Source organism: Hyla sarda, chromosome 1 (genome assembly GCF_029499605.1).
Source record: "Hyla sarda isolate aHylSar1 chromosome 1, aHylSar1.hap1, whole genome shotgun sequence".
NCBI classification, from domain to species: domain Eukaryota; kingdom Metazoa; phylum Chordata; class Amphibia; order Anura; family Hylidae; genus Hyla; species Hyla sarda.
In genome coordinates, this window is record NC_079189.1 from 116,799,485 (window position 1) to 116,814,163 (window position 14,679).

The 14,679-nt window shown below is 41.6% G+C and overlaps 1 long non-coding RNA gene across 1 annotated transcript in view; it reads right to left on the reverse strand.

Moving 5' to 3' along the window:
• LOC130357834 (uncharacterized) overlaps positions 1-14,679 on the reverse strand; it is a 108,067-nt gene that overhangs the window by 31,554 nt on the left and 61,834 nt on the right. Inside the window, exon 3 of the long non-coding RNA XR_008889290.1 lies at positions 5,043-5,166. This is a non-coding gene — a long non-coding RNA (uncharacterized LOC130357834). The remainder of the gene's footprint in view (positions 1-5,042; positions 5,167-14,679) is intronic.

A 14,679-nucleotide genomic window follows, 5' to 3' on the forward strand; every position in this document is an offset into this window, starting at 1 on the left:
GTTTCTTACTATCCTAGCAGATCCATGCACATAGGTAGACAGAAGTAGGACTTCATAAATAAAAAAGGGATCTTGTTCCCATTAATTCTAGCGATATGCCATCATATTATATGAAATAAAAATCTCTTCAAGTATTTTCAAAATAACACCATATATGTACATGTACACTTCCACTAATACATACAATTTTTTATTTTTTTTGCAAAAATTGTTTTTACAAAACAGTGAACAGAAGACATAGAAACACTGGTCATACAAAGAACACCAGCCATGGTAGTCATACAACAAACATAAAACATGTAACGCAAGCTAATAAAATATCACTTAATTTTTTTTTTACTGTAAACATTTATTGAAGTTTTCAAAATCTTAAAATACAAAGACAATATGTCACATCCAAAGAGCAACAAGGTAAACAGTTGTGAGCTAAGAGTACAATGCAAATGTCAGATAACTTAATAAAGCAAAAACCAAAAGAGATCATCAGGGGTGTGACTAAAAAGACCCCAAAGGTCCAAATAAGGGGGAGGGGGACCAGCCCCAACATCACAATACAAACAAAGACAACAACAACACAACATACAAAGAACAACAAGGGGAGAGACACATGGGAAGAGAGGGAAGGGGGGGGGGCGATTGGGAAAGAATCTAGGGGGGCTGTCTGTCTACAAAGCTGTCCCATGGCTCCCACACCGACTGAAAGAGGGGTAGGGTATTATTAAGAGAGGCTGTGAGAAATTCAAGGGAGCGAATCTCCCGAATCCTTGCCACCAAATCCATCTCAGAAGGGGGGAGAGTCTGCTTTCAGAGTTTTGCAATAAGGGTTTTTGCTGCCAAGACAATATGCATGAACAGTTTAAACGAGCAGTTGGTCAGAACCCTAGAGGACAGAGTAGTGTCGTGTTTGGGAAGGCCTCAATGGGGGAATGAGAGACCATAACCGGAATCAGACTGACTAGCCCAAAAGGAGCCGCCCCATGAGGTCATGCCAAAGACTGCAAAAAATAAGTGACCACTAGAAAAATGCAACAAAAGGAACAATGAGCAATACAATCCTAAAGGCAAAACATAGCGAAAACAAGCAATGCAATATCACAATATCACAATATGCAATATCAAAGCACAGCCACAGGAAACCAAAGGTAGAGACGCAAGTCTGCCAGTAGTAGACGAAATCTCACGGGCATCACAGTTTTTTTTATCACGGAGGTACTGGAGGGACAAGGGGCCTGGTGGCAGGAGATGATCTTTTGTGTCCTCTGGACCACCGATTGCGGACCGGCTGCCAAACCAGTGGGAGGGGCGGGGGAGGAGGGGAGAGGCCCCAATCCAGCACTTGAGGAGCAGGAATGTCCAGGGTCGAGCAAAAGGATGGGATGTCAGAATAGGCCCGTGTAACTGCAGAGCGTCCATCCCTGCGGGCTTGTAGGGCAAAAGGGAAGCCCCAGCGGTAGGGGATTTGGTACTGCCGGAGGACAGCCAGGAGGGGCTGAAGCAAGCTTCTCTTCCTCAGGGTAATCCAGGAGAGATCTTGGTACAATTGAATAGGCGCCCCATCAAAGTCGAAGCTCCGCCGGTACTGCACCTTTACCATAATAGCTTCCTTGAGTTGGAAATCATTAACGCAGCAGATGACATCCCAAGGGGGTCCATTGGATGGTTTAGGGCGGAGAGCCCGATGAGCCCTATCCAATTTAATCGGAATGGGCGGAGACTCTCCAAGGAGCATGTTAAAGATAGCTTCCAAGGTTACCAGCAAGTCCTCGTCCAGGGTAGCTTATGGGAGGCACCACACTCGAATGTTATTTTGTCTCCCCCTATTGTCTAAGTCCTCCAGGTGGTTATGCATGTCACAGAGGAACTCCGACTAAGAAGCAAGCGTGGACTGGAGTTGAGCTATGTACTCCCTGGTAGAATCATGAGAGTCCTCCAGAGTGTCCGCACGGTCAGAGACATGTTGTAAATCCTTGCGCATGGAGGCAATTTCTGCTCTACAGGTCTCTTTGATTTCAGAGATCAAGGAGCGATTGTCCTCTTTAGAGGGGAAGTGAGATAGAAGCTGAGAAAGATCAAAAGGGGTCGGTGTAGGGGCAGGGGCCCCCGAGCATGCTAGCTCCATGACTGAGGGACTGTCTCATTAAGATAAACCTCTCACTCCAGAGGGGTGCCCGGTGGGAGCACCAATTCAGCAGAGTCCCCCGGGGAGGGAAGGCAATCCCCCTTCCACACTGAGGACCACGGGGGATCCAGGTGCCCCCCAGGGGACAGGGGTACAGAGGAGGAGGGAAAGGAGGTCCAGGACAGTGGGGTCACAGTTCACCCGGGGGGTCAAGGGATCCTGGGCAGCAGAGAGTGCAGGCTGGTCCAATAGGGGGAGGGGGAGGACAGGAACCCCCTTACAACCGCAGCCCAGGAAGTCTGAGGGGTAGCCAGACGCCCTGTATCCCCAGAGCCCTGAACCGCAGGAGGCAGCCCGGGGTCAGCGGGGAGAGCAGAGGTCGCCGGATAGGAGGATAGTGCCGGCGGGGAGACACCTCTGCCACTTGCGTGCGGTGTCAGGACCGACCCCTACGGCAGCCCGCGCTCACCTGCAGGAGACCATTCAGCTCCAGAGGCGCAGACAGCAGCCGGAACCACGGGAGGAGAGCCGGGGAAGTCTGCAGTAGACAATGGAGGCAGTGGCAGCACAGGAGCAAGTAGTCGGGAGGCAGCTGGAGTCCCCGAGCGCGGACGCAGGCCGGAGGCGGGACCAGCAATGGCGGGTGAGTCAGAAGGCCCAGTCGCAGGCCAGGGGTATAGGAACCGCTGGATTCCTCTGTGGACCGGGCTGGAAGGCGGGTTCCGAGCGTCTGGAGTGCATCTGGGGACCTTCCGAGAGGGTTTCCCTATGTAGGTGCAGGTGGTCAGGGCTTATGGGCTCAGGCAGGACCCTCGTGGCGCCGGAGCTCTAACAATGAGCTGTTCTCTTCAACGGCGTCTCCCCACGCCCCCTATCACTTACATTTTAATGTATACATTTAAAGACTCTAAATATAATAAAAGTATTCTTGATATAAAGTTTTCAGTCTTATTAAATTGTTTTTCTGCTTCAAAAGTATTTGAGAAATGAATCATAACTTGATGTTACTGCCAGCAGTTTTACTTTCAGCTGCCTTGGTTTGTTTCTGATGCTAAATACTAATCATAGCCATAAATCATAGTTGTATTGGGTTATTCTAATTAGACTGTCTATTTCCCTGTCAATCAAATGAAAAACGATGAACATAAACAGAATTAAAATATGGGAATGGAACCAATATTACATACCATTATTTAGGTATGAAATGCTCTAAAAAAAATAGATTACTGTTTCTGTACCCTGTGCAATATTTATTATAATTTATTATATGTAAGGCTCTACTACAACTCAGACCTTTAAGAACAGAGCTAATATAATGAACATGAAGCATCACATGTAGTTCTTGGGCTTCTGCATACAATAAACACCAAGACAGTGATCATGTAGTATAGAAGCTTTATAAAGTATGCATATTGGGGGTTTCTGAGAACTTATTTTTGGAGGCCTATCATCATTATAGGTCATCAAGATCAGATTGGTCTGAGGTTAACTTAACTTCACCAATGCCAATCTACTGTTAGAAGGGAACACGTGATCCGGCAAGTGTTGTGGCCCCTTTATGTTTACCTTTGCCCATAGCCCTGCACACCACACACTAAGTAGAAGCTAAAAAAAAAATTGCACCATTGTCCGATTTACTTGACATGTAATTTTTACCACACAATGAACACTATAAACGTAGCCTAGAAATAAATGGCACAGTTGCATTTTTGTTTCCATTCAATCACACACATAACATTACAATACTACAACAAACCCTTGGGGTACCAAATTACAACATACCCTTAGGGTTAATCTAGGGAATGGTTTTTAAGAGGGTGTGAATGTTTCCCCAGGGAATCCTCACGTTGCGACTCCACAATTATGGAGATGGGTCCCCTAGAAAGAATTTGGACGCTGGCTGGAAACAGAGGCAATTTTAGCTTAATGGTCCTTTAACCGACCATGAATCGGCACTGCCCACAACTATAGACGAGAGAAGTATGATGCAGGAACAGAGTGGCAGACAGGAAGAAAAAGTCAGGCACCTGGAAAAATGAGCAAGCCAATTGTAACAGCAGTGCTCCATATTAGTGGCAATGAATGCTGTGCATTTTGTTCACCAGTTATGTCCGACATCCCTTAATCCCCAAGATGAGGGGTCAGAACCCAAGTAAAAAATAAAAAAAACAGTGCAAGCTACAATAGCTACAATAAAAACTAACTTCTCTCCGACTTCTCTCTCTAGTCTGTGCTATGTGATGGATTAATTAAAATATGGCATTTTTTTTAAGTGTAACATTTGCTTTGCTCTTGGGAGAGTCTTTAGAGTCAATGCTGTCACTTACATACCAATCAGCTTAGGATGAGGATGACATGTAAAGCATCTGTCTTTATTCTTTGCTTCCCATTTTGACAGCTGGATTATTTTGTCAGTTCATTCCTATGAAGAGCCAATTTCAGTAGACATTACGCTAGAATGGTCTGTCATTAAACCTATATTTTATTGTCTTTGCTTATTCCCTAATCAAAGAATTTTGTCCCCATGAAGAAAACAAATGTGTCATTTTCCTATCTACTTTATCTAGACCACAGATACAACTTCCAGATGCCCACAGGAATCCAGAGCCACTGCGTGGATTCTGAAGACAATAATTATTGAGCCTTATTCTTTTAAGCTTTTGAGTTCTATGACTTCTTTGTTCACTATTTTTAAATGCTTTTCATTGCGTTCCATGCTGACGATAGGATAGCAGTAAACCAGTGGGGGAAGCAATGACTATCCTAGGAAATAGACTAAGTACACAGGGAGTTGAACAAAATTGCCAGATGGCTTAAAACAGCAGCAGTCAATGCAGGATCCAAACTATAAAATGTTACACCTTGAAAGGATGAAAAGTATTAGTAATGTGCAGGCTCCCTGCATGAAAAGTGTGGAACTGACCCAGATACAGCATGGTGCAGGCAGGGGGTAATGATTCCTGATTTTGAGGTTCATGTTGCCTTGTAAATATTTGAAATGAAACGGTAGAACTCACATAGACCTTTCTTTTATTTTGTCTTTGTTCCTAGAAAATAGATAATAAAAGATAATTCCAGTAATTACAGTACAGTGGCAATAAAAAGTGTTCCTCCTGTTTGGCATATACTACATTCTGTTTTCTCACATCATGAAATCAAGATGGATTTGTCTGATCGTTCTCTATAATGTAAAAAAGATACAGAGTTGCACAAATATATATTGCAACACCTGTACACTCAGAGACAGGAAACTATTTTGTATACTTAATTCCATGCAATAAAAATAAAGCATGGCTGTCATTTTAATTCTAAGATCAATCTAATTAGGGAAACCTCTGTCATGATAATGACCCTTTGATGTACCCTCTATTGTAGAACGGGGCAGGTTTCTCTCTTCCAATGATAAAACTCAAGAGCTTTTCCCATACAGTACACCCAGTGATCACATCACTGGGACTAATACAGCAAGTAGCAGCATCCCTTACTGTATGGTATAGGTGTCTGTCTTCAAGAAGGGAGCAATCGTAATAAACCATTGTACCTTCTCTATGAAGAGTTTGTTCTTCTTTCTTTCTTGTGCAATACCTTTCCCATACAGCTGGAAAAAATTACAACTTTGCCATAAATGCCCCTATATGCTAACCAGTGCACAGTTTACAGAGGTTAAGTGGTCCGCACACAGTTATCAGTGCTGCTATGAGCTTTATCTATAGTTCAAACCACACTTACAATGTAGCAATGCTGAACTTAATTCTATGTGGCCATATTATTGTTCTTAATAATTAATCACTAGCTATATCTGCAGCCGGTCACAGTTTATTAAACCAAACCACAAATTTAGTGCAGCTACATTAGAAAAACTCAGCTTTGCTACATCTGCACACTTTTAAGGAAACCTGTCATCTGTGTCACCTGCACTAATCTGTCGGCACAGATAGTGCAGGTGACACTGATGACTACGGTACTCACCTTGTCCTGTTCCGTGGCGGGTATCTCCGGTAATCTTGTCTGTTAGCTCCAGCTCCGGGCATCCGGCTTGGAGCACGGGCAGAGCTTAGGGACGTCACTGCTGTTGTTCTTTAGCAGCAGGACCCAGCAGGGAGCAGCAGCGGTGATGTCACTAAGCTCCGCCCATGCCCCAAGCCGCTGCTGCTCTCTGCTGGGTCTCTCAGCAGTGATGACGTAACTAAGTTCTGCCCATACCCCAAGCCAGGTGCCCAAAGCTGGAGCTAATGGACATGATTACCAGAGATCCCCGCCACGGAACGGGACAAAGTGAGTACCGTTGTCATCAGTGTCACCTGTACTACCTGTGGGTACCGACAGGTTAGTACAGGTAACACTGCTGACAGATTTCCTTTAAAGAAGACCTGTTGTTGATCCTGTATGTCACTATTAGTAAATATTTGTATTCCATGTAATATAACATTTCTAGATTATCATTTCCAATAATGCGTTCTGTTCCTCGGTTACTCCTCAAAATGAATGAATACATTGACATCTGGGAGATACTAGTTGTTACATTCTCTGATACTATCCAATCTGCCACACTGTACAGGGACACAATCTTCGGCAAGAGGCCATGTCCAGTTATCAATTTAATACAAAGGAATATCAGACGAACAGCTAAAATTCAGAATTCTAACAAATGATGCTGTAGAAATATTTTTGGGGAAATGCAAATATATTCTGGAACAAACAAGTCAGGAAAGTTGAGTAGTCCTCATATCATATATTCTATATAAAGTCCTAAATACATTTGCTAAAATTTGATAATGTATTTCTAAGTTATTGTAGACGACTATCAGTAAATAACAGCCTTCCATGATAGTAAGTTGCTTTTATGTATATTTAACCTGGCCTATTTTATTTTTGACTTTGACATTGTGAAATGCCATATTCCCTTCATGTCAGTACTACTCTGCATTTTCATTGATTGCCATAAAGGGTTACAGACTTCATACCAAACCTCCAGGAAAACGATGACTTTGTTCTACTGATCTCTGACAGTAGGGATCTTAATTGGTGATTTTAATCCATTGAATATTGCTATTGCACCCAATGTGCCATCTTTTTGCTCGTACTTTGTTCTCCACAACCAGAGATAATCAAGGATTTTCACCTACTGACTGTAATTTGCCAGCGAGGTTGGTGGAAATAGTGGGATGCCAGAAATACACTGATGGACCAGTGCTTGCTAACTCCAGAAACAATGATTAATCTGCACAGGTCAATTATTCATTGCTTGGAAGAACATCAAAGAGACTACAAACCACATGATATGCTACCAGCTTCTAAATCAAAGTAAGATAAAACCAGTATTAATGCCGGAGATATATCAGCTATAAAATCATATTATTTCCTTTGCCGGTTATGACAATCATGAAGACGTTCTAGTTTCATGAAATACTACTCGGTGATAATGTTATCATGGTAATCCCCTTGGAAAGCTGTGCATAAATTGATGTGTATCTAGGCAACCAGCCTAAAAGTGTATAGGTACATATATAGGATTTTCTTTTTGAATCACACTGTGTGATATTCAGTATTATCAGGCTTAGATTACTCCCATCATTGCCAACCGTGAGTAACATTAATAGAACTAAGTCGATTGATCTGTGGTTAAACATTAAACGTACTTATGATATATATTAAACTATCGTTCTAGGTTAGATATATCCGGAAACAAGAGATAACTAGTAAAATACAAAACAAGACATTAGTTAACATGAGATATTTTGATGTTCTAATATATTTACATTTTCTACAATAAACATAATGTAAAATATCTGAGAACATCACCGTCAGACCCCCAGCATTCACTAGCATAGGGCTCCAAGTTTTCCTATTCACCTGCACAACCACAGACATGAAAAGTATATTAAAGTGATGGCCCTTGAAGGTGAATGAAATATGATACTTGGGGCCCCATACTAGTGATCTTTGGACAGCAATGTGATGCCCAGTGATCTATCATTTTTGTAAAATGGAGATAAATGTTAATAGTGGAAAAAAAGATTTCATTTAACTTGTGCCCAAATGTTCCTTACGCCTAATTCTGGATACAGCATGTGGCTGTAGCTTCTGGGGGCCAGTTTGGCCATTAGCAGGTAGAATTGCCTGACACAATGTATGTTTGTAATATATTGTGTCAGAAAATTCTACCTGCTTATGACCAAACTGTCCCCCAGAAGCTACTGCGACATGCTGTTCCAGAATCCGGCCCCCCACTTCTGCTATGCGCTGTTGCTGAGTAGTGATGAGCGGCATAGGCCATATTCGATTTTGCGATATTTCGCGAATATATGGACGAATATTCGTCATATATTCGCGAAATTCGCATATTCGTATTTTTTTGCATATGCGAAAATATATTCGCATATTCGCGAATATTGAGCCCTCCCTTCTTTAACCCCTTAACGACGCAGGACGTGAATGTACGTCCTGGTGACGTGGTACTTAACGCACCAGGACGTACATTTACGTCCTGAGCATAACCGCGGGCATCGGAGCGATGCCGGCATCATGCGCAGCAGGTCCCGGCTGTGGATCGCAGCCAGGGACCCGCCGGTAATGGCGGACACCCGCGATCCCGCAGATGTCCGCCGTTAACCCCTCAGATGCCGTGATCAATACCGATCACGGCATCTGCAGCATCGTGGTCAATTAACAGGATGATCGGATTGCCCGCAGCGCTGCCGTGGCGATCCGATCATCCTGCACGGCAGACGGAGGTCCCCTCACCTGCCTCCGCTGTCTTCCGGGAGTCTTCTGCTCTGATCTGCCTTCCCGCAGACCAGAGCAGAAGATGACCGATAACCCTGATCAGTGCTATGTCCTATAAAGTAAAGTATAAAATAAAGTTAAAAAAATTTAAAAACATAAATTGTCCCATTTTCACTATTTTACCCCCAAAAAGTGTAAAAAAAAATGTTATATACATATTTGGTATCGCCGCGTGGGTAAATATCCAAACTATTAAAATCAAATGTAAATAATCCCGTGAACGTAAAAAAAAAAATTAAAAATCCAAAATAGCTGCTTTTTTATAACATTTTATTTAAAAAATTTTTTATAAAAAATGTAATAAAAGTTATGTATAAGCAAATATGGTATTAATAAAAAGTACAGATCACGGCGCAAAAAATTAGCCCTCATACCACCGCTTATACGGAAAAATGAAAAAGTTATAGGTCTTCAAAATAGGGGGATTTTAAACATACTAATTTGGTTAAAAAGTTTGCGACTTCTTTTAAGCGCAACAGTAATAGAAAAGTGTATAAAATGTATAATAGAAAGTGTTTAATCGTATTGACCCAGAGAATAAAAAATACATGTCATTTTTACCATAAATTGTACGGCGTGAAAACAAAACCTTCCAAAATTTGCAAAATTGCAGTTTTCTTTTTAATTTCCCCACACAAATAGTATTTTTTTGGTTGTGCCATACATTTTATGGTAAAGTGAGTGATGGCATTACAACGGACAACTGGTCGCGCAAAAAACAAGCCCTCATACTAGTCTGTGGATGAAAATATAAAAGAGTTATGATTTTTTGAAGGGGAGGAGGAAAAAACGAAAACGTTAAAATAAAATTGTCTGAGTCCTTAAGGTCTAAATGGGCTGAGTCCTTAAGGGGTTAATGGTATAGGGAACTGTGACTAGTGCATTAAATGTGATTTTTTTGCCCATTGTGGTCTATGGGGATCTCACGGCATTTAAAACAGTAAGCTAAGCAGGACCATCTCAGCAGCACAGTGGATGGGAGACCACCACCGGTTCGAGTCCTGGGGTTGGACAGAGTTTTACAGTGTTGTGGTTTAACTTTACTTTCCTGGAAATGCTGCTGAGTTGCCCATAGCAACCAACCAGATTGCTTCTTTAATTTTTCACAAGGCCTCTGCAAAATGAAAGAAGCAATCTGATTGGTTGCTATGAGCAACTCAGAAACTTTTTCTAGAAAAGTTTCTGAGTTGCCCATAGCAACCAGATTGCTTCCTTCATTTTTCAGAGGCCTTTTAAAAAAATGAAGGAAGCAAACTGGTTGGTTGCTAGAGGCAACTGCACAACTCTTCCTCTACACTGGTTTTGATTAATCTCCCCCATAGAGGGAGATTTATCAAAACCTGTCCAGAGGAAAATTTTCTGAGTTTCCCATAGCAACCAATCAGATCGCTTCTTTCATTTTTAGAGGCCTTTTCAAAAATGAAGTAAGCAATCTGATTGGTTGCTATGGGCAACTGCACAACTCTTCCTCTACACTGGTTTTCCGCATATGCGCATATTTGGATATTCGCAAATATTGAGCCCTCCCTTCTTTAATGGTATAGGGAACTGTGACTGCTGCATTAACTCTGTGATTTTTTGCCCATTGTAATCAATAGGCCCATTGTGGTCTAGGGGATCTCATGGCATATAAAACAGTAAACTAAGCAGGACTGTCTAGGCAGCACAGTGGATGGGAGACCACCACAGGTTTGAGTCCTGCGGTTGGACAGAGTTTTACAGTGTTGTGGTTTAACTTTACTTTCCTGGAAAAGTTGCCCATAGCAACCAATCAGATTGCTTCCTTCATTTTTGAAAAGGACACTGAAAAATGAAAGAAGCGATCTGATTGGTTGCTATGGGCAACTCAGAAACTTTTCCTCTGGACAGGTTTTGATAAATTTCCCTCTATGGGGGAGATTCATCAAAACCAGTGTAAAGGAAGAGTTGCAGTTGCCCATAGCAACCAATCAGATTGCTTCCTTCATTTTTTAAAAGGCCTCTGAAAAATGGAGGAAGCAATCGGGTTGCTATGGGCAACTCAGCAGCTTTTCCAGGAAAGTAAAGTTAAACCACAACACTGTAAAACTCTGTCCCATCCCAGGACTCAAACCCATGGTGGTCTCCCATCCACTGTGCTGCCAAGATGGTCCTGCTGAGTTTACTGTTTTACATGCCATGAGATCCCCATAGACCACAATGGGCCTATTGGTTTCAATGGGCAAAAAATCACAGAGTTGGTGCACAAGTCACAGTTCCCTATACCATTAAATAAGGGAGGACACAATATTTGCGAATATGCACATATATTTTCGCATATGCGGAAAAAAACGAATATTCGTAATTACGAATATATAGTGCTATATTTGCAATATTCACGAATTTGCGAATATGCGATATTCGCGAATAAAATTCCAATTGCAAATATTCGCGAGCAACAGTATTGCTGAGGATCCTTGCTGAGGATGTATCAATCTGTCTAAGGGTATGTTCACACTACGGAATCTCTCATTCTTTCGGCAGTTAATTTCAGCAACAGAATTCCCGCCACTTAAATTCTGCAGTGTGAACCGGTCCACGGAAGACCCATTCACACCAATGCAAAGGTTCACACCGCAGAATTCGGGAGCGCAATTCTGCAGTGTGAACATACCCTAAGATTGACAAAGGCAGTTTGTTGCCGAAACGTTGTACATTGGGAAGCGAATAAAAGTCATACTCCATCTTAAAACTTGAGTCTCCAGCTGCTTGGTGCTGTATCTACTTTGGATTATATATATATATATATATATATATATATATATATATATTTTTTTTTTTTTTTTATATTTATATATATATATATATATATATATATATATATATATATATATACACATATATATACTTGAGGAAGAGTCAGTGGCACTCCAGTAGTTGAAACAAAGTGGTCTTTATTCACTACCAAGTGAAGCTACGTTTCGGCAACCTCACGCTGCGATTATCAAGACTTGACAATGGCAGCGTGAGGTTTCCGGAACGTAGCTTCACTTGGGAGTGAATAAAGACCACTTTGTTTCACCTATTGGAGTGCCACTGACTCTTCCTCAAGTATATTTTTGGATCCTTGACCCTGATCGTCACCTTCCTTTTGGAGTGCTACCTTCTCTCCTACTTTATATTCAGTCATGGCCGTAAATGTTGGCATCCCTGAAATTTTTCAGGAAAATGAAGTATTTCTCACAGAAAAGGATTGCAGTAACACATGTTTTGCTATACACATGTTTATTCTCTTTGTATGTATTGGAACTAAACCAAAAAAGGGAGGAAAAAAAGCAAATTGGACATAATGTCACACCAAACTCCAAAAATGGGCTGGACAAAATTATTGGCACCCTTTTAAAATTGAGGAAAAAGAAGATTGTTTCAAGCATGTGATGCTCCTTTAAACTCACCTGGGGCAAGTAACAGGTGAGGGCAATATAAAAAATCACACCTGAAGGCAGATAAAAGGAGAGAAGTTCACTTAGTCTTTGCATTTTGTCTGTGTGTGCCACACTAAGCATGGACAACCGAAAGAGGAGAAGAGAACTGTGAGGACTTGAGAACCAAAATTGTGGAAAAATATCAACAATCTCAAGGTTACAAGTCCATCTCCAGAGATCTAGATTTGCCTTTGTACAGAGTGTGCAACCCATGCCACTGTAGCTAATCTCCCCGGGCGTTTGTCCATTTATTTTTATATATTTGTACTGATATTTCCCTATATATATGCAGTATAATCTTTTTTAATATTTTTTATACATTTCTCATTGTATTGTAATCTGTTGCTATTTGGATGCACTTGAATTGTGAAAATCCTTTTGATATATATCCCTCCCATTTTTTTCATAATTTCCGTTCCTGTCATGTATTTGCATAATTTTTTTCCCTATATATATGCTGGCATTTTTATCTATGTTGCACACCTGATGAAAAGGCCATCTCGGCCTTGAAACGCGTCGTGTGTGAAATAAATTTTGCTATTCATTATATCACTGGTCCATACCTGATTTCTGGAGAGTGGCAGCACAGGAAGACTTCCAAAAAATCCTATTGTGTTTGTTCCTGTATCCATTGCATGCCATTCCCATTCCTGCTGGGAAGCCTGCAGCATTCAGCCAGCACTGTGTGTGGTCTCTTAATTGTCTTTTGAGAATTGTGCCTCATTTACTGCACAACCACACAAGGTGAGCACACTACTCACCTACTTGTTACTATAACTGTATCAGTGGTCCTACACATAGAAGCGCTCCTGTTCCCTTTTGTTTTCTTGAATGTGTGCAAGGAATCAGGAAATCTGAGGTTTACCAAAGGATTTTGGGTCACACTGTACAGCCCAGTGTCAGAAAGCTGGGTTTGCATCCAAGATCTTGGGACTTCCATCAGGACAATGACCCCAAACATATGTCAAAAAGCACTCAGAAATGGATGGCAACAAAGTGCTGGAGAGTTCTGAAGTGGCAGCAATGAGTCCAGATCTAAATCCCAGTGAACACCTGTGGAGAAATCTTAAAATTGCTGTTGGGAAAAGGCGCCCTTCCAATAAGAGAGACTTGGAGCAGTTTGCAAAGGAAGAGTGGTCCAACATTCCGGCTGAGAGGTGTAAGAAGCTTATTGATGGTTATAGGAAGCGACTGATTTCAGTTTTTTTTTTCCAAAGGTTGTGCAACCAAATATTAAGTTACTTCTCTCCTTTTATCTGCCTTGAGGTGTGATTTTTTATATTGCCCTCACCTGTTACTTGCCCCAGGTGAGTTTAAAGGAGCATCACATGCTTGAAACAATCTTATTTTTCCACAATTTTAAAAGGGTGCCAATAATTTTGTCCAGACCACTTTTGGAGTTTGGTGTGACATTATGTCCAATTTGCTTTTTTTCCTCCGTTTTTTGGTTTAGTTCCAATAAACACAAAGGGAATAAACATTTGTATAGCAAAACATGTGTTACTGCAATCCTTTTCTGTGAGAAATACTTAATTTTCAATAAAAATTTCAGGGGTGCCAACATTTACGGCCATGACTGTATAAAAAAAAAAAAAAAAATATATATATATATATATATATATATATATATATATAGTGGTCGCCTTGTGGGTGTGAATGGTGGTCGGGATGTTGCTGGTTATAAAGGGTGTTATTAACCCTTGTCAGTCGTGACGCCAGGGTGAGGGTTAAATGCTGTATGACTTGGCCTATCGCCACCCTTCCCAAGGACGATAGGTGTTTGCAGAATAAAGTATTGTCCACAACCAGAGCTTTGCTGAAAACTTGCATAAACTTTACTGAAGATTTTCTGTAACATGCGAACATAAGAACAGTCTTTGTAACAGAGTCTATGAACAGCTTAGCTGAGATTGACCGTTGGTTGGGACTTTTAGTAAGTTCTTTAACTTGTAAGAATTTAATATGCGCAGATCCACTGGATTTAGGGTTATGTTTAGGTCCAGGGTCCTTGCCAATAACTGCGGAGAATTTAGAAGAACTCACTGTGTAATTCAGCCGAGGCCGCAAGGCTTTGGCCTAGTAATTGTCGTTGAAAGTTGCGGAGGTCCTACCTCATTCAGTGACAGCAACCCAAGAGATAATGGCCGCAGCTCCCTTATATGGGCAGGGGCTGGCCGTTTTAGGATTGTTCCACGCCATCTGTCAATCAGCCTCACAAAGCATTGTGGGAATCACATGGCCTATGAACCTCCAAAGGTCCTTTTCACTAACCATAGAGACTAAAGCCTCGTCACTTGACCCGCAGGTCTTGCGACGCTAGCGCAAGGTAAG